The sequence below is a fragment of the Mesocricetus auratus genome, unplaced genomic scaffold (genome assembly GCF_017639785.1).
Source record: "Mesocricetus auratus isolate SY011 unplaced genomic scaffold, BCM_Maur_2.0 Super-Scaffold_100009, whole genome shotgun sequence".
NCBI lineage: Eukaryota > Metazoa > Chordata > Mammalia > Rodentia > Cricetidae > Mesocricetus > Mesocricetus auratus.
Window position 1 is genome coordinate 38,610,893 of NW_024429193.1, and position 20,726 is coordinate 38,631,618.

General features: G+C 36.4%; 1 protein-coding gene across 1 annotated transcript in view; it reads right to left on the reverse strand.

Annotated features, from left to right (window-relative positions):
* The window catches only part of Dpyd (dihydropyrimidine dehydrogenase), an 819,213-nt gene that overhangs the window by 171,470 nt on the left and 627,017 nt on the right, over positions 1 to 20,726 (reverse strand). The gene's annotated exons all lie outside the window — the stretch shown is intronic.

Sequence of the window (20,726 nt, forward strand, 5' to 3'; positions counted from 1 at the left end):
GTGATAGGATTGGTGTTTATTTTGATCATTTCTATGTATTTCTCCATTTTTTCGGACAAAATAATTAACACAAACATTTTAATAAGCGGCTGTCTCATATACATTGACTCTGAGATGTTATAATGTACAACTAGCTGCCATAGAGCTACTGTTATATTACTTAGTGGAAGTCTTGGTATACAGATCTCCTGCATTGCCCTCATAAGGCAGAACTGCTTCAAATTTCTGTTACCTTGGTATATTATACCTATGCAGAGAAAGGAGAAGCACTTACATTGTGCCTACCTTTTGACAACAGCCGTCCTCCAATATAAACTCATTTACTGTATTAGTCAGCTCTGGTTGACAAAACAAAATTCTCTAGAACAGTAGGTTGAAGAATAGAAATTTATATCTCACAGTATATTCTGGAGATCAGGAAGGCTGGATCAATTGAACTAATTAGTCTCTCAGATGTGTTCAACTCAAAAATCTGTCCCTGGACATTTGTACTAAGATACAATAAACCAGAAGTCAAAATTCTCTGGTAGTTAACAGGAAACTGTTCTGATCGAAGAAGCCAGCAGGACAGAAAACATCATTTCCAAACTAACTGTGCCATATGCATTCATCTCAACAGGCGTTCAACTGTCATGGCATCCCTGTCATGGGCTTGCAAGCTGCTTTATCATCAGGATTGCCCTGAAGGGGAGCCGGAAGTGAAAGCTTGAATCATTGGGGTTAACTTGAAAGTGTTGAGAGTCAGTGACAGACTGAATACTATCATAAGAAAGCACGAATTGGAGTAATGCTACAACTAGGCATAATTTTTATGTGTGAAAACAGGCAGCTGTTTTGGTAGACTTGTTGCCAATAATTCCCAAATAACCAATAACTGGTTGGTGGGTCCTCAAGCCTGTTATTTCCGCTCTGGGAATCTGACCCACGGAGCACGGGGAAATTGTTAAATTGATCTGGAAGCCAAATCAAGGTGCCGGCTGACTAGACGTATGATGACGCTCTCTTCCTGTCTGGCAGGTAGCTGCTATGTACATACAAAGTAAAAAGGGAGAGCTTTAGTGTTCCTTCTAAGATCATTAGTTCTAGAACTGAAGTGCTACCCCCATGACCTCATCTGACCATCCCTACCTCCTCACGGGCTGTTATATTCAAATATAGTTACCTTGGGGATTATGGTTTCAGCTCATGAGTATGGGGTAGAGACTGAAGGTCAGTGCACAGGGTTCTTTTTAAATGAATTAGTCCATAAATATTCACATTCATGATGAGATTTAGGTGTTAAATGTCCTTATCTGACAAAAAAAAGGAACCACTTTACATTGACAATATTCCAAAATCTCTCGATAATGTGGTGCTTTCTCATTAAGCTTATTTTGAAAAGCAAACTACTTCGATGTGACACTTTCTGTACTTCAGTTGCTATCTGATAGATTTCTAAAGTAAAGAGAGAAATAAATAAAGCTAAAATGAATTTAAATATCACTCCCTAACAGTGGGTAGTAGAGTCAAATTGAAAAAATATTAGAATAAAACTGACTTAAAATTTGTTAACACTGTAAGCATAGTCTTACATTAGTATTTTTAACTTGATACAGAGTTTTCAGTAGCAAAATCAATTGACTTAAGAAATCTTATATTCCAAATAATGTTAATGGGGTAAAAATATCTTTGAAAAAATTTTATTAGAGAACTAAAAAGATAGCCATGTTGGTGAGAATTCACTGTTAGCAATATTGTATGAGTGAATAGAATTTTTTCCCAAAATAAATATAGAAAATGGTTATTTCCTAATTAGGATTCATTATTTTTTGCACACAATGAAATTTTATGTGTGCATGCATAAGAGAATTGTGCTATTAAACATTATTAATGGATAATTGAAAATTTTTTTTTGGTTTTTCGAGACAGGGTTTCTGGATAACTGAAATTTTTACTCATACTCATATTCATGAAATATGCATTCATATTTGAAAGCTTTTTTCAGTCTTTTGACTAGAAAAAAGAGGTTTTTCTTATATTAGAAACATGTGTATTTGTACTTACACCACTACTACCTGACATGCAATCTATGAGAATTAAAGCCTGGGACCTATATACACAATGGTGCACAGAGAAATAACTGTGAAAAATATATTCAAACAGTGAAGGCAAATGTTCATCATATTGATAGTTTTTTCATATCACTTAGCACGATTGCTGTGGTCAACTTTTTTTTAAAGAAGTTATCCCCTTACTTGGTTCTCAGCAACATGAGAGTCTGAAACCTTCTTCTCTTCAGCAGAATGCTAGGGAGACTGTAGGAACTAGTTTCTTTGTTTCAAATAGAGTCTCAAGTAGTCCAGGTTGAACTCAAACTTGATATATATATATGGAGGTGGTCTTGAAATCCTTATCCTCCTGCCTCATCTCCTAAAAGCTGGCATTCTAGACCTGTCCATCATACCTGAGTGCAGCTCAATATTTTCTACAAGAAGAAAGGAGGGAAGAAAGTTAGGCAGAAAGGCTATAGAATAAAAAACAACTCCTATCAGGAGTCTATATTTGTAAACAATTTTAGTCTTCCCAAAAGAAGTCTTGAAGTCTTGAAAGCAGTATGGATTGAAGGGCCCATGATTCTCCAGTAAAGTCTCTAGAGCCTGGACTTCTTTATCACCAATCTTTTTCATTCCTCAGCTCCACCTTCTTGACAATCTGACCCAAGTGCTAGCATTCCTCCTTTTTTAAATTTTAATTTTTGACAAAAATCACAGATGTCTAGAAATGTCTGATTAAAATGTGTATGTATTATCTTTGCCTATCCATTGACCACCACTATTCATTCACAATTCTGCTTATAAATACAAAGCAGAGCAATTCAGTCCTGAGAAGAGGGTCTTAGTATATTTAGCATACAAACAGCTGATTCCTTCTGGTGGGGCTGAGGAGACAAATATCTGGGTCAACTAAGGCATGCAGTATGGACATGGAGAATCCATCTGCTAAAAGAAAGCCAAAGTGAAAGGCATAGGGGATGAAGACAACCCCCCCCAAGTCTTCAAGGGCTGCATCCTATTGCATCCTATTGGCCTGAACATTGAAAACGAAGTTAGTCAAATAAGCTTCTCCCCAACTCTTACTCATGTCAAGTCATTGTAGTCAAGCAGATTTGTGTTCTCCCTTCAATATCTGTCCCTGTGTTCAATCTCCAGTACTTACAGAGAAACTACTACTAAAATTTAGGATCTTGGCTAATGAAAGATTTTAAAATGGACCGAGAGGCCAACTCAGTGTTGCAATTGCTTTCCAAAAGTAAAAGAAAGATGCAAGGAAATAATAATCACACAAAATAGTAAGTCATTTGATAGCAGCATAATCAAGTAAGTGGAAGATCACTGGAAGGAGCATCTAACTTAGCCCCGGAAACCTTTATACTGAAAGAACCTGGGATTGTCCAGACAAGAGATCGTGTGTGTGTGTGTGTGTGTGTGTGTGTGTGTGTGTGTGTGCGCATGTGTGCGCATGTGTGCGCATGTGCATGAGTTTCCTTAGAAAAGCACCCCCTCCCCGGGGCCCCATGGGATACAGTTAAATCTTGGGAACTGAGACTAGAAAGAATCTGCAGAAACGGCAAAACAGTTAAGAGCATGCACTGACCTTCCAGAGGACCTGAGAGCAGTTCTCAGCACATGTATCTTGGACTGAAACCTGCCTAGAATTCTAGTTCAGAAGAATTTAACACCTCTGGCTTCCATGGGCACCTGTATTCATGGGCACCCATGTGTGTGCACATACACACACACACACACACACACACACTTAAAAATAATAATAAATTAAAAAACTAGAAAGCCTTATAGAAATGGGCCTATAGGACGACTTAGGTGCAAAGGCTTGCTGTATGAGTCTGGCGACCTGAGTTCAAAGCCTGGCAGCCTACTGTTGGAAGTGGAGAACTGAGTCCTTCAAGTTGTTCTCTGACCCTTATCTGTGTGTTTTTCTCTCACACACAATAAAACAGAAAACTTGAGTTTTGAAAGGGTTCTTAGAAATGTGTTAGCATTATTAAATAAGGACTTGAAAAGCAAATGAAAAATGAGTGTAGTGTAGCACTTGGTCAGGAGAAGGGACAAAGATGACAGAATTGAAATGGGGCAGGAGTCTATTTCAGTATTTCCTGTGGGATTGGAATAAAAAGATTATTTAAGCAAGCAACAGAGAGGCAGCAATGGTGAGGACAGTAAGTTACAATAAAACATCAAAAGAGGATACTCTTTTAGATTCAAGAAATCTAAATATTTTCAAGACATTTGAACAGTCCCCGCACTTTGCTACATACCTTATCTTGATTACTCTTCAGAAGTGGTTGTTCTATTAAAACGATGAAAAATGCAGAGAACTAATTCCTAGGGAATAGATGAAGGCACCCTCACATGTCTCCCCATTTTCTCACTTGGAGAACCATCCAATCACAGCAAGCAAAGTCTGGTGATGGATATTCACCACATTTTCCTATGACAGGTCAGACTCTGTCATCATGTCCCTGAAGTGTATTTATGTCAGTAACCTCAGCTCCATTTGCCCATGCAGCGCAATGATACTTTGAAGAGCAAGCAAGCCAATAATACCCTAGGATGATTGTGAGCCTGCTTTGGGAAGGCTTTTGTTCTTTCTTCCTGCAAACTGAAAACAGGGCAACAGATTTTGTCTGAGGCAAACAAGCACATTTGTTTCCTCTGAAACACAAGTTTTGAACACCTGCAAAAGGTCTCCATTCCATTTGACTCTTAGCCAATTTCTAGAAAAACCCAGCTCATGGTTCTGTTTATGTTTTCCTCCCAACTTCTGCATTTTAAGATGATGTGCATGCCAAATGAATAAAAAACAAATTAAACTAAGGCCCAGGGCACAGCTAGGGAAGCTTTGTTTTTAGAATGGGCTATCTTTAGCTAGAAGCAGACTCAGTTGCCTCTGGTTTAGAGCTCTATTTACACAACAGTTAATCATCCTTGGTACATCCTTTAACTGAGTACTTGATGGAGAATCTCTCTTAGATATGTTAAGGAGTTTATTTCCATCTGAATTCTCCTGACAAATACTGAAATAGATAACCTCAGTAAGGCACTAATGAGATCATTATACTGAGTTTTGTCTGTATTTAAAGTACAGATTCAAGATCTTCATTAATGATTAACTACTGGAAAACTTTGTTCAATCCCCTGAGTTATTTTTAAGCCTCTATGTACTATAATTACACATGTTCAATCATAAAAACTTTCCATGGTGCGGAACACAATTGAACTTTGAATATGAACAAATAGGTTGCAACACAAGGTTAATCTTTGCTTTGTTTAAGAGGTTAATCTTTGGGTAGATTAAACACTTGAGCCTCATCCATTTCAGTATTTTGTGGCCTATTTTTTTAAATGAAGAAAAGATGTAACGGTACAAATGATTTTGTATCCTTTTGACCTAATTAATAAGAATGATTTGTTTAGAATGTTTGGCAATCCCCACCTTTAACTTCTGTGGAAAGATGTCTCTGAAATCAAACAGGTGACATGTGACCTATCATTGGACTTTAATACACAAATAAAATAAAAATATAAATACCAAAAAGTAAACAAAACTTTTTTCCCCCATTGGTTTTAGAGGAGAGTAGCATTAACTGTAAAATTACATCTGCGGGCTGGCCAGACAGCTTAGAGCAAATGTGCTTGCTTCCAAGCCTGAACACCTAAGTTTAGTCCCAGGAACTCTATGGTGAAAGGAGAGGACAGATTTCTGTAAGTTATGCCCAACTCAATAAATAAACACATGAAAAAAAATGAAAATTATATATGACTTGAAATCAGTATCTGTCCAAAACCTGTAACCATGGAGTTATCTGAGACAGCAAGAGATGTGTTTGTGTTGTTTGTTTTTTGTTTGTTTGTTGTTTTTAAAGTCAGGGGAACTCCAAAATCCAAGAGGAGATAGCAATATGGGGTGCTCTTTAAAATAATACTAACTAGTTTCAGCAAAACCGACTTCTAGATTTATCTTTTTTAACATCATCACACAAATTTTAGGATGAGTCTATTTTAAGACAAATTTGCAAAGTCTCCAGCAAGAGATTCATTTTGGAAGCAATAACTTTTTAAGGTACGTGGGTATTTTAACAAGGTCAAGTGTAAAATTTAGATTTTCTGACTATGAAACTTTCAAGACTGGGGAGAGTACTCCTAATCAACACTGGGTTGTATAAAGAATGCTGCAGAAGAGCACTGACACTCCGAAACATGAAAAAGGATTCTCTCTCACAAGCCATCACTTTGAAATGTACACCTATTTTCATACACACTGTGAAATGGCAGTTAAGCCTTTAGGGTACAGATCTTGACTGTTGTGTGCTTGACTGACAAGGGCGTTAAAAAGGTATGGTAAAAGGCTATGGAAGGCAGTAAGCTATTTATACATTGGAGGCTTCTGCATTTATCTAAGAATATAGATATTGCTAATACATGATTAAATTATTGCCCCAGTTTTCCTTGGGGACTAGTATGTTTATTGCTTTTTTGTAAGACCGGCATGCAGCTTTCTCAATCCCTGTCTCTTTCTTGCATGAATTCACATGCATTAAAATGCAAGTGTCTTGCTTGTCTGATAAGTTATTCACATTATTTGAAACCCTGAAGCCCCCAAAATTTCTGGTATGTATACAATTCAAGAACAAAACTTATTTAGTAATAATTTTTCAAGAATTAGGTAATGTTTCCTGAAACTTATCAGTTGTGAGAAGTTTACACTCCAGTTTTTCAGTTTCCTTGTTTAGTTTAAGGAGTCAACTTGGAAGAAGCATTTACTGTTGAATGAAGGACATGACTCTAAATTACTATTCACAGCCTGGAATTATTTTCTGGTATCCCCTGGGCTCATAGCAGATTTTATAAACCAGAAAGTTATAGCAGTCTTTACTTTAGAAGCTTATATTTTAAAGTGAAAAAATAAAATAAACACATTAACTCAGATGCAAATGTGTAAGAATGGAGCTTTTGGAACAGTTTGGCAAGATGTGTGTGTACAAACATTTGAATATATGCATATATTATATATATACATATATATATATATATACTCACTAATAATGCTAGTAAAGTAAAGGGAAGTCCGTCAACCTTTTTCTGTGTGCCACTACTATAAAAGCCATGAGGTTAAGAAGTGACCAGTGCTGAGGACCTCTACACCCTAGAGTATGGAATCAGTACCACATGGGTGAGGAAAGTGCCTGATGTTCAGAAGTTGTCTAAGGAATACAGACAAGACACTGGAAATGGATGGTGATGGAAACTCGAAGGGCTGCATGGACTCCACAGGAGGGACTTCCAAAGTGGTTTAGGCACAGTAAGAAAATGTTAGGCTGAGACTTGAAGGATACACAGGAAGATGCTTTATCATTCAAGGATGTAGCACATTTGGAAAAAAAGCAGCACATTGAGAGAGAGAGAGAGAGAGAGAGAGAGAGAGAGAGAGAGAGAGAGAGAGAGAGAGAGATCTTGGGTTTATGTATCAGTATAAATATGTCAACATGGTGATTCACAGCTTAGGGTAACTGCAGAGAATGACAAAAACTGGGACAAAATCATCCATGCTACTGAGCACCTCTGTAAAGTTTATACTGGATTCCTCTTCTTTCTTCAAGATCTGGTTAGATGGCTACTTCACTCACAAACCCTTCCCTAACGGAACAGTAAGTAATCACCTTTATATGATGCTGAAAATCCAACTCCACTGCTTTGCTGACACATGTATTATCCTTAACCACTGAGCCATCCATCTCTCCAGCCCTCCAAATGGGACTTGCTACACATTGCTTTTTTGTATACATGTGGCATTTCCCACATTTTTGTGTGGATATGGATGATGGAGTAAAGATTAGAAAACTAGGATTAAGGAGGTACAGAGCCTATTCCTGGTTTTGAAGTTTAATCTATGGCTGCCAAGAAGACTTGGTCAGCTTCTTTTTCTCATATAGAAACCCTGATCATGATTAAAACATTCACTATGGACCATGGCAAGGATTTGAGGATGGTAGTAGAAAGCTCAATTGTTGCAGGAGTTTTCTGATCGTATTATTGCATTCCCTACAAGAATGCACGTATCTTACGAGGCAGATTTAACAACATGGCCTCCGGTAGGTGTTAAGAAGTGGGGTCTTTGGAAGGTGAGTAGATTGCGAGGGCTCTAACCTCATTCACTGATAAACTCAAAGATGAAGGGGCTACTGAGAAGCAAAGGAAACATTAAAAGCAGCAGAGCCTAGTTTGACAAAGAGGATTGGTCACTGGGAGTAACCTGGTAGGGTGTGGGAACACCAGACCTTGAGCAGAGACCCACTTCCCCTTCTGCCTGGGAGTAGGCAGCTGTAAGACAATGTTTAGTAAAAACATGTTTACTAAAAACGATACAATGCCCGGGTTCCCACGGAAACCGCCCTGACCTCGACCTTGTCCAAAGACTAACCGCACCTTCAAACCCACACACATCCACCTCTGGTGTCAGGGCAGAACCAGCCAGGGTAGAAGAGAGAGCAGAAGCTTCTCTGGTGGGAGCCTTTCTTAGGAAGTTTTCTTGAACCTTTTTGGGGCCTGCTTAAAGTTTTCTTTATATCCTTGAACGAGTCTCTGTATTGTCAATCCCCGACACCCTCTGCACGTTCTAGGACACAGGCCGCACAGCAGACGTGATAGTAGGGAACCCTTGACCCAGGACTCTACACTCTTCCTGTTTCTTCCTGATTGCTATGAGATAAATAATTTCATCTCATCACTATTCTCCCTGCCATAGTGTTCTGACTCATCATCGCCCAATATTAAGTGACCATGGACTGAAATATCTAAAAAACCATCAGCCAAATAAATCCTCGCAAATGGTTTATGTCCTGTTGGATCTTCCAGCTCACTCCTGCAAAAACCCTTTCCTGTCTCTCCAAACCCTGCCCATTCAAAAAATCTCTAGCAAAGGGAAGGCTCCAAAAAGCCCAGTTCTGCTTTCTTGTCAGCTGTGGCAGCTACTTCCCTGAAGTTTCCAGCAGCCCAAGTCCCCACCCAAAGTGTTATAACTGGGCACAAACCCGTTTATGAAGGACATGTCACCACACCTCACCTACAGGGCATTTAACTTTCTTTCTTTAGTTCAGGCACAGGATTTCTCCTGCTCTTTGTCCTGCCTCAATCTGGAGCCTGGAGGATTCACCTGGGAGTTGTTTTGCTCAAAATAAACCTGTTCTATAACTTTTTCAGTTTGGCTTGATCGGGCTTACTATGTAGGACCTCCCCCCCCAAAAAAACCCCTACTTTTGAGGTACATAAAACTCATAGTTTACTCAAGTGTTTTTATCATAGTGGCAGCAAGCTGACTAATACATGTGAATAGAACTTTGCAAAAATATCTGTAAGCCTAAATTCTTGAAGAAGTATTAATGACAACAATTGTTTCTTTGAAAATCTTTTCTTATCTCCTATGCTCAAGGAGCTTACCTCTTCTCAGCACATGGACACATGAATGGCCATCACATTGACTTGCCATCTCAACCTCCCTCCCTCAGCTTTCCTTGATGGATCTTCCAGGTCTTTCTTTGTTCATTCATTTTCATTTTTAAGACACATTATCATTCTGTATCCTATAAAGTTTAACTCCCTAATTCACTATGTATACCAGGCTGGCCTCACACCAATCTTCCTGCCTCAGGCTCTTGACTAATGAGATTACAGGTTTGAGCCACTGTGCCTGGCTTTCCTGATCTTCATCAGAAGATACTGAAATAGTTTTTGGACATTTTCATTCTTTATCTGTATGAGATTCAAGTCTATCTCCACAGGCTCCATGACGTCAATGCACCCTTGTTAATAATAGGGATGGGAAATGTCTAAATTCAACTTTTCTTTTCTCAGCTTCAGACACCAAGATTCAACTAATTGCTATATTCTCTCACTTGGTAATCTGACATCTCAAGTCCAAGTACATCCCCAAATGAATTTTTGAGCACCTTTTATTTTCCTTCCAGACAGCTGTTCTCCATAGTCACTAAAAATGTCACTATCACTGACACAGATGCTTGACTTAAGCTGATGGAGTCACCTATAAATTTCCTTCCTCTTCCTTTCTTTTCCCACAATGTACTCAACTCTCTAGTGCCTCCATGGCTTTCACACTGGTCTAAAGCACCATCCTGTCTTGGTTGGATTCCCATGCTAGCTTTCAAAATAGGTTCCTTACTTAAGGTATAGACCCCTATAATCTCTGTCATACAAGAGTCATGTGAGCTTTTATTAACAGTAGAAATCACATAAGATTGTTATTTTAAAAATTAGAATACCCCTCACAGTTCATACAGAGACTGCACAGCGTTGGGTTACCTCTCCAACCTCACTGTTAACCACTTTGCTTTTTGCTCACCAATTCACTTTGCACATGCTCAGTGCTGGCCCTGAGCACACAGTCATTACTAACACACTGACAGCAACGTTTGTGTTTAGGGTATGATCACCTAATTTACTTTAAGTGACTACCTGCAACTAATGTGCCATGCAAGAGTTCTGTATCACTTATTTCACGATTCAATCTGTCCAAAAATACAAAGATATAAAAGATGTTCTTTGATTGTGGCTTAGCATTTTCCTTATTTAAAAAATGTTATCTCCCCCGAAGACAACTTGTTGTGCTTCTTGGAGATGCTAGATAGCCTCATACTCAACTGCTTGAGTATAGTCAAACGGTAGCAGGGAAGTCAAAAGTGGCAGGCTAGTCATAAGGCAGTTTTCCAAGGTTACAGTGTTTAAAAGTTACACTCAGCAAGTTATGTGATTGTCCTATTTGCACACTCCGGTTCAGAATATGACAACAAGAAAGTGAGTGGACAGAGAAATAAAAAGTTCAGCTGTTGCTGACAAGCTACTGACCCATAACTAAGCTGCAATAATGAAATGGTTTCTAGTGGTCTCAGTTTAGGAAGCCACAGACTAACACTTCAGCTATGCTGAAAGACCTAATGGCATTTCTGACCCCAGACAGACTTCCTGCCATCATTTTCCTCTGAGAACAGTAAGGACAAACAAATGAGGCTAAATGCAGAAGCAAAGTGGAAAAAAAGCAGCTTTTAGGACAGATGCAAAGATTCATGTCACACAATAATGACAGAAAGGGTTGGAAAAATTCCCTGAATTCCTGGTACGGGAGTTTTTCTTTCTTTAGGCAATTCACTGTTATTTTATCAACTGCAATTGCGTACAGCTATATACACATGCATTAACACATCTACACACATTGAAATGTGGACAGTGAGCTTTAGCTTATGATTGGTAAGAATTAAGCTTAAAACATAAATGGCATGATCCATTAGAGATATTAAGGTTCATATACTAAAATTTTTCAAAGGATTAATTTTTAATTTACCTTTTATTTTCTTCATTTGCCTTTTTTTTTGATATTTGTTTTAAATCAGGGTTTCCTGTGTAGCCCTGGCTGAGCTAGAACTTTCTGCAGACCAGACTGACCTCAAACTTGGAGAATCTATCTGTCTCTGTCTCTTGAATGTTGGGATTAAAGGAAAGTGTCACCATACTTGGTTTAATTTCACATCTTAATTAACATCCCAAGTAATGGATTGCCTTGTTTCTTGAATCCTTTACCCATCCTACAACCTAACCCAGAAGACAACAAAGTAAAACTAAATTAAACAAAATAACATGGATGAAGCATAGAAAATAAAGAAGTCATCGACTGCAGGGGAAAACTTGTATGAGATGAATGATGGATAAAAAGATGTAATTAAGGACACTCATCACATGCAACCCAAGGGACAGTAGTTAAAGAACAGGCATCAGAGCAGGCTGTGGAATATGGGGTATCCGATGAAACAGCAAGTGGGTAAAGGTCCTTGCTCATGCATTGTTCACTGACCTCCAAATGTATACACCCTCAAAAATAACTGCACAAGGTAATAAAATATGTTTTAAAAAACCAAGTACCAGTATTTGATTGGGACAAAGGGTAAAAATTGGAAATGAAATCTACATCTACTTATTATATTTCTGATTGGGGGTCTAGCCTTTAATGGCTGAGCCATCCCTCCAGCCCACATCTGCATATTAAATGCTGAAGCTAACCCCACTCCACATTCCTATGGGAAGGCAGGTGTATCCACAATACTAGATGGTGGATTTTTCTGGGAAACTCTTTCTCCCCTGAGAAAACACCTCAAGAATTATCCATGAGCTCTTGTAAAAAATTTGCTCATCAATTATTCTCTGTATAATAAACCCTCTAGTTTATCAACTTCATTCACACAATCAGAAGTTTTAATCAACTTCTCAGTATTACAGACTTAATATTAAACTGAGGGAGTTACAAGACTTTGAATATTCTAGGATGTTGCCTACATGACCCAGAGAATGCAAGACAAATCCTCAAGGGATACTGTTCATTCACCAGAGAATGTAGGGGTCATACAGAAACTAAAGAAAGCAGTCATTATTTTTAGAGATACTCAGAGAAGTTTCCACATGCAGGATACTGTCCAAAAGAAAACATTCACAGGAATAATAAGATATAATATTTAATAAAGCAAATTATCAGAATATGTAAAAACAAAACCCCACTCTTCATAAATCAATAACGTCAAATGGAGAATACAAGGTAGAGCAGGAAAAGGTAATAAATAAAACAAGAGAATTTAGAAATTTAAAAATAAAATTTCCAGCCAGGCCATGTTGGTGAATTCCTGTAATAATAGGTGGCAGGGGGATCTCTGTGAGCCTGAAGCCAACCTGGTCTACATAACATGTTTCAGGCCAGGCAGTGTTGTCCCAAAACACAACAATGAAAGTAAAATTTCTATATAGAAAGAAATGAGGATCCAAAAATAAATTAAAACAAAAATTTTCATCATCAAAAAACTCAAAAAAATATCTCAAGAGATAAACAATAAATTTGACTAAGAAGATTTGATGGGGGAATTTATACATACATATATACATACATTCAAACATAGATTAAGACACGGAAACACATACTGGTACACAAAAGGACAGGGTGCTTAATAATATTAGGAAGAAACTGGACTTATTGACTTGAAATATTTAGTAAAAACATATCTTGATATAGAATTTTATAAGCAAAGAAATTACTGAATATAAAGATAAAACGAATACATTTTCAAATAGTATGATTGAATATTTTAGTCATTGTGACTTTTTTATTGAATGGTCTTTTATTGTGAGGCATGTTCTAGCTAGTTTTATGTCAATTTGACACAAGCTAGAGTCATCTGAAAAGAGGGAACTCCAATTGAGAAAATGCCTCCATAAGATTAGGCTATAGGCAGTGAACATGTTAGGCATTTTCCTAGCTAGTGATTGTTAAGGAAGAGCTCAACCTATTTTGCCTGGGGACATTTGTGAGGTGGTTGTCCTGGGTTCTAAAGAAAGCAGGCTGAGTAAGCCATGAGGAACAAACCAGTAAGTCACTATCCTCCATAGCTTTTTTATCAGCTCCTGCCTACAAGATCCTTCCCAGTTTGAATTTCTGCCTTGGCTTCTTCAATGGTTTGTGATTTGGGATATGTAAGCCAAATAAACACTTTCCTCCCTAAATTTCCTCCCTTATGGTCATGGTATGTCGTTACAGCAATAGCAACCCTAAGACACAAATTATAGACCCTGACTCAAAATCAACTGCTTTATTTTCTTATGGGCATGGTTTGATGTTTAATTCTTAATTTTGTTGATGGTTTTTGATACATAGAAGTGTTCAAAGAACATGCAGAGAAATACATACATTTAATGTTTTTGTACATCCTCTTATCTTCCCCATTTCAAATAAATATTAAAGTTCCTGTTGTTTTTAAATAGTTAATCTACCATAATGATTTAAGCCTTTAAACATTAAGTTTTTAAATATATGGTATGAAAACTATGTATTTTTTCTAAGAATACATTTTTTTCTAAGTAGCTTAACTGCCCGTTATTTGCTTAATAGGATGGTTTTGTTTTGTAATAGGCTCTCACGGAAGAATCCTGTTAATAAAATATTCTATATGATTTGAGAGAATTTTTTTACATGTTATATTCGTTGGGATAAAGAATGTATTCCTGAGTTCCATTTTCTGTTCATTTATCTGATTGTTCTCATCCCAGGAAATATAATTTTCCTTGTCATCAGTCTGACTTTGATTTTGGTAATTTGCTAAGTCTACACTTTACTACATTTTTTCTAAGTGAGACAAAAAAACCAGATTTATTTAGTAACTCTTCCCTGCTTGTTCTCACTCCTATACCTAAAAATAATTTCGGACATGAGACAGTGGTGTTTGACTTCAATCCCAGCACTTGGGAGGCAGAGGCATGTGGATCTCTGAGTTTGAGGCCAGCCTGGTCTACTAAGTTCAAGAACAGCCAGGACTACACAGAGAAGTCATGTTTCAAAAAAAAACAAAGAAGAAGAATATTTTCATAAATATTAGGAAAAGAGTTCATTCTAGTTATCACACAGCACAAAAATATATAACAATTGAAAACATGAGAGTGTAAGAGCAAACTCTGATTGGCAGTTTATTGAGGTCTTCTCTGCTGCAGTAGTGGTGTTTTTTTTTCTTCTTCATATCCCATATACTATCCATGCATGATAAGGGTTTTCCTGATGTGGATGCTAGTGTGCAGGAGAGCGAGATGTTGCGTATTTGCTACACAGGAAGTATAAGCTTTTGAATGAGTCAGACTGGGCAGCAAATTCTAATGAACGAGATTGGAGCATCACTTTTCCTCATTTATGGGATGGCTGGGAAAGCAGCTTGACTCCTGCCTGGTCCAGTTACCTTATCAGCATCATCAAACTATCCTTAAGTTCATTACCGTAATTCTGAATTTAAAATAGTATTTTGCATTTCCTGAATACATGAGAACTTCTCTAAAAAGTATTAAATTAAAAAATATATTTCTTCTTCTACATATATATATGAGACATAATCTCCAGCACAGTATAAAAGTACCAATTCTCGTGGTATACATCTCTTAACACTTATCGTGAGAATATTTTAAAAACTAAATTCCTAAGTAGGACTTCCAGTTTCCATTCTTGTAAACTACTTTATATATAAGACTGTTTTAAAAATATAAAGATGATTTAGAAGGTTCTTCAGGTCACTTTGAGAAAACTAACCTTGTAAAAATTTACTATCAAATATAATTTTATTATATTACATTAGCAATAATCATAAAACTCAACCATCCTTGCATTCCTGGAATAATATTTTATGGTAAACATGCTTGGCTATTCAAATGTGTTATTCAATAGAATTTCCCAGTATTTAAAATATATTAGATTCGTAAATGAAATTCATCCACATATTCTATGTGGTGCTTTAGAAAAATTAAATGGATCCCAATTCTATATGTGAAATTTAGTTTAATTCTCAAAAAAACTCTCCAAAGGATGCATTCTTATTCTCATTTTATGGATAAAACTCTGTGGATAGAAAGTCAGTAATGTCTGTAAGATTCAACTTTCTGTCAATATTTTTGATCACCATGATGCTTACCATACAACTTTCCAATTATTCTATAGGTCCTTAATTTTGAAAACCCATCTACTGAGTCATTGTTTACTGAGCCAGTCATCATCCAGCCACAGGATTCACACGAGGGAAATAATTGAAGATATGAATGACAGAATTGTACAGTACAGGTCCTTCTTTATATTTCCACTACTTCCTAGAGGAATTAACCTCAAATTCTTTAAAAGCTCTTTGGGACCTACTATAGTTTATAAACATCTAAGTAAAGAATAGCATTTTTAAAGATTAGTCTCTCAATGTATGCCTGTAGTCTCAATACTTAGAAGCCTGAGATAGGAGGACCACAGCAAGTATGAGGTTAGCCTGGGATATTTAGTGAGTTTTGGGTCAGTAATTACTATATGGATAGTTAGACTCAGTAAAAAAAATATACAATGACAACAAAAATCCAACATCCTATTTTGATGGACACTTTTAAATACTTGAGCCCCAATTTTTGTTATTGTTTTTCACCAACTATTCTTAGTTAAACAAATCTGAAGACAGAATTTTATCAGTATTCATGAATTGTCTTTTAGGACTATTTTTGTCATAGAAACTCAGTTTTAAACCCAATTTTTAAAAAATTACTTAGGATCCAGCGTATAATCAGTTTTTAAAAGATTAACACTTGTGCAAAGGCCTTCTTATTTTTTAATTGATTAATTTAATTCATTCACTGTCTTACTTCACTTAAGAATCACCTGGAGGGCTTGTTAAAACAGACTGCTGGTCCCACAGCCCAGAGTTTCTGATTCAGTTTTTCTGGAGTTGGCCCTGAAATTCTGTGCTTCTAATAAGTTCCCAGGTGGTGCTAGCAGATAGTCCAGAAACCATAATTTGAAAATCATCTCTGCAATTCATCACTTAATTGTTTAGTGTGAAATATATATATATGTATATGTATACATATGTATATATGACCATATATATATAGTCTTCAGTAATATTTTGAAATAGAGTATGCTATATTTTCTGAGCCATTGTCTATCTGAGAATTCATTTCCTCTCACAAAATGACATTTTGGGTGCATGAACAGCTTTTCTAATAATATATGCACCACTCCACTTTCTTCTGTGACTCCATTTTATCGAACTTTATCCATAGCTATACTCATGGTATGGTCTATCTTCTAATGAAAAGTATTTTTAAGAGTGTAATGAGGTAGAATTCTCTTTGTATTTGTCTTTCTGAATATGAAGCGGCTTTTTCTAGCTATATGGCTCTTAACATTATTAATGTTATTTTATAAAAAGTTAAAATTTCAACATATGCTTTTAGTTTTTAATTAATATTTAATTCACTGTTAAGTGAATCAAAACATGGAAAGAGCCTAAAAAAGAAACAGGTGTGTGGGAGTACTCAGAAGATGACCATAGAACTTTGTGGATAAAGTTCAACAGACACATGACATTCTTATTTTTAAAATTACTTTAATGCCCTACTTTCTCTCTCATGAATTCATGTTTGTCAGCCACTCTTTCTTTGTTGATTTTAATTTCTGTGTTGTCCCTCATCTTTCCTTCCAACATCTCTGTGATGTTCTTTACAACACATCCCAACCATCACATAACAATTCCACTTTGCTTTTATCGCTGGATTTTGTTCTCTTGTTTCAATTACCATATTCCCCATTTATTTTGTATCTTGTAGTATTTCCCAGCTAAAAATAATCTCTGTTTGATTTATTTCTTATTTGTTAGGCAGTTCAGGAGTATAGATAGAAACAACATTGATGTTCACAGCTTAAAGTCAATTGAGAAGCAGTTAGTAGACGTACATAGGACTCTATGAGATTAAGCATAACTAATTTTATCTGCCACCCCTGCCTTGATCTCTGACACTATATAGAAATTGTGCATATAGAACTGCATAATTCCCAGGACATGGGCTATAAAAATCCTCAACAGTGTAAAATTCTACTTGAAGATATTGGCTTCTGAAGATCATTGCTCTTACATACTGCCTCCAGATACCTATTTGCTGACAGAGGTAGGGTCTTTTGGTGTCAGGGCCATCCTAGGTAACTGAAATGACAATAATTCTGTTTGTCTTAGAGTAAGGATAGAAATATCAAATGTTTACATTCTCCTGGATTAGAGGAGAAAACCTGAAAAACAAGATATAGACAAGAAAACACATAACATCTTGCTGAAAGGGATTTTTACTGATGTGTCCCATCATTTATGTTTAAATACCTATAAGGAAAATTCTCTGAAAAGAATATCTGAAATTTCATAACTGTTTTAATGAGTAGGTTGAAGTCAAGTCAATATTTTGTCATTCTTTTGAATGAATATCTGTCATTCTCTATGTTGTTAGGTATTTTAGTCAGACTTTCAAGGAGTTTATTTAATGGTATACTCAACAAAAGAATTAAATCATTGTATGTGAAGCACTGGTATTACAATGGTCATTGACTAAACTTAATCAACCACAGAAAATAAATTTATTTTATTCTGTGAAACAAACATCTCAAATTATATTACATCATATCACATGGTGGTAGTACTCCTCATGCTATATTTCATTGCTTTTTCCTTCCAAAGAGAGGACTGAAAGGCAGAGATACCAGACTACTCTGGGATACTTGATGATGTATTAAGTAGGTTTCTAGGTCAAGTCAGCATTTTTATAAAGATTCTCAGGTGACTATCATCACTCTGGGTACTGTATTGATGCCTGTTATAAACATCCATAGCAAGGTAAAACTAATAGTCTTTAGAAATTATTTAGGACAACACATAAAAAACAGACATGCATATACACAGAAGCATACATAAGTGTGCATTCACATGTACACTCTATTCTTATAACTAAAGAAATACTTAAATTACCCAAAGCATTTTTGGTGCAACTCATTTAGATTATATTTACATTTTATATTAGTTAGCAGAGAAATCTGTAATTTCATTTTAATATGAAAATAAAGTAAAAGATCAAGTGTTTGAACTAATGAATTAAGATCATTAGTAGTAATAATCTGATCCATTAAAACCTTTGGCATTTACCTTAAAATATTCCTTTGTGTTATTTCTCAGTATATTAATATGAGAGTTGTGTGAAGGACAGAGGTTATTAGGAATACTGAGGGGTTTACTGGACCAATTAATGTACATTTATGACCCTCCATCATATGATACTTTTTAAACCATGATTAATCTTAGTACCATTTCTATAGATTATTTTCCTTAATTTTGCTAAAGAGATTAGAGTCACTCCTCATTGTTTTCAATCTACAAATAAAGAGTCTCACAGATTCATACAAGAATAAATTAATCTAGAACAGTGTATTCAACTGGGAGTCCAATGATCGTTTCACAGGGGTAATGAACATATATACACATATACACATGTTTATATTATGATTCATAACAGTAGCAAAATTACAGTTATGAAGTATCAACAAAAATAATGTTACGGTTGGTGGTCGTCACAACATGAGGAACTGTATTAAAGAGTTTCAGCATTAGGATGGTTGAGAAGCACTGCTCTAGAAAGAGCACAGGAGACAATGCAGGTGTTGACAGTAAACTTACATCATGCATAGATTCATGTGTACTTAGTACCAGCTGTGTGATTTAACAGAATGCACTTAATTTCTCTCTGCATCCATTTCTTTTTTAAGAAGCAGTCACTAAATCATACAACTTGATCAGGTTGTTAAGTAATTAAATAGTACATAGCATGAAGAGCTCTGGGCTTTGAGCACATACTGAAAGTTTGTATTTCCTTTAGAAAGATTAAGTACAAGGGTCACAGGCTTTTGGAGGACAATTAGTTGGATTCCAATCTGAATATTATGAATTGAGCTGGATTTCCTGCATATCCTCTGAGTGCCTGTAGCATACTTAGGCCACAAGGATCTAAAACCTAAGAGGCCACAGTCTCAGCTTGTAGAAGGCATGTAATTTGGTATGGCATTTCATGCTTATAGATACAATTAATATATGCTAGGATAAAGACTGTCATAATTCAAACACTTCTGTCATTAACATTGAGCTTAGTCAGAGCAACTCCAGAACATTCCTTGGACTCTGCTTTAATCCACACACCTACTTCTAAATTAATTTATGCTACTTAAAATATCTCACTGTGTATCACACTAAATGTGTGCGAAGAGTCGAACCTTCTTGTTTCCTGATTTCATTCATATTCTGGCTTGTTTTGATTTGAATAGCAAGTAGGGAAAAGCAGTGGAGATTCCTGCTTTTCTTTTCAGGAAGCTCACAGTTATAGACATTTTGCTATTCACATCAACTGCCCATCTCATCGTCTTCAAAATGCCCCTTTCTTGCTCTCCACCCGATGAAAAGGTTGTGTATCTGAATTGCTTCCTGGTGCTTTTTGCAAGCTCAGTTGAAATTATAAAGGAGAGGATGCTGCTACTGGGGAGAAAGATGGATCTGCAGGAAAAGACGGCAAGACATCCCAGGAACATAGAGATTTGTAACTGACAGAGGATTGGAAAAAGGAAGTGAAGAATGGCATCCAAAGTTTGTTTCAACAGCATGGTTGGACCAAGCACTCCATAGTTCATTCACGTCGGTAGGAAATAAAGTTATTTATTGCTATATTGATGAAGGTTTCATTTCAAGAAAACCTTACATACTTATACTTCAAGAAAAATGACTGAATGCTACCTTCATCTTCGCTTCTTGGAATCAACTGTCTGGGACTGTCCCCATTTTATCCAATTAGCACAGTTTTCCAGTAGATGGATGAAGTGATATAGTTAACAATGGTTTCAGAAGGATATACTCCTAGGCATTTATAAACCCAGACTGAATATTTTCATCTCTCAGTAGTGCCTGTATCCCACCACAATTTAATGGATGCACAATATGCAGACAGATTTACAGTAGCAGATCAAGGAGTAGACACAGATTAAAAAAGAAAATCTGACTACATATCCTTGCAGAAAGATCTGAGTTGGAACTTAGTTTATGATATCTTTGGGTCATGTAGATTCTACTGAGCTGCTTAATTAACTATCTGATTCTCTTTGTCTAACCAAGTGCTGGCTTTCCACTTGTAACCTTAAATTGTTCAGCATACACTTTTCCCTTCTGATACTTCCAATTCTGGGTTCTGTTATTTTCAAAGGATTAGTTCAGATTCTACTTATTATTATTTGTTTCAGATACTTGACCATGGGCA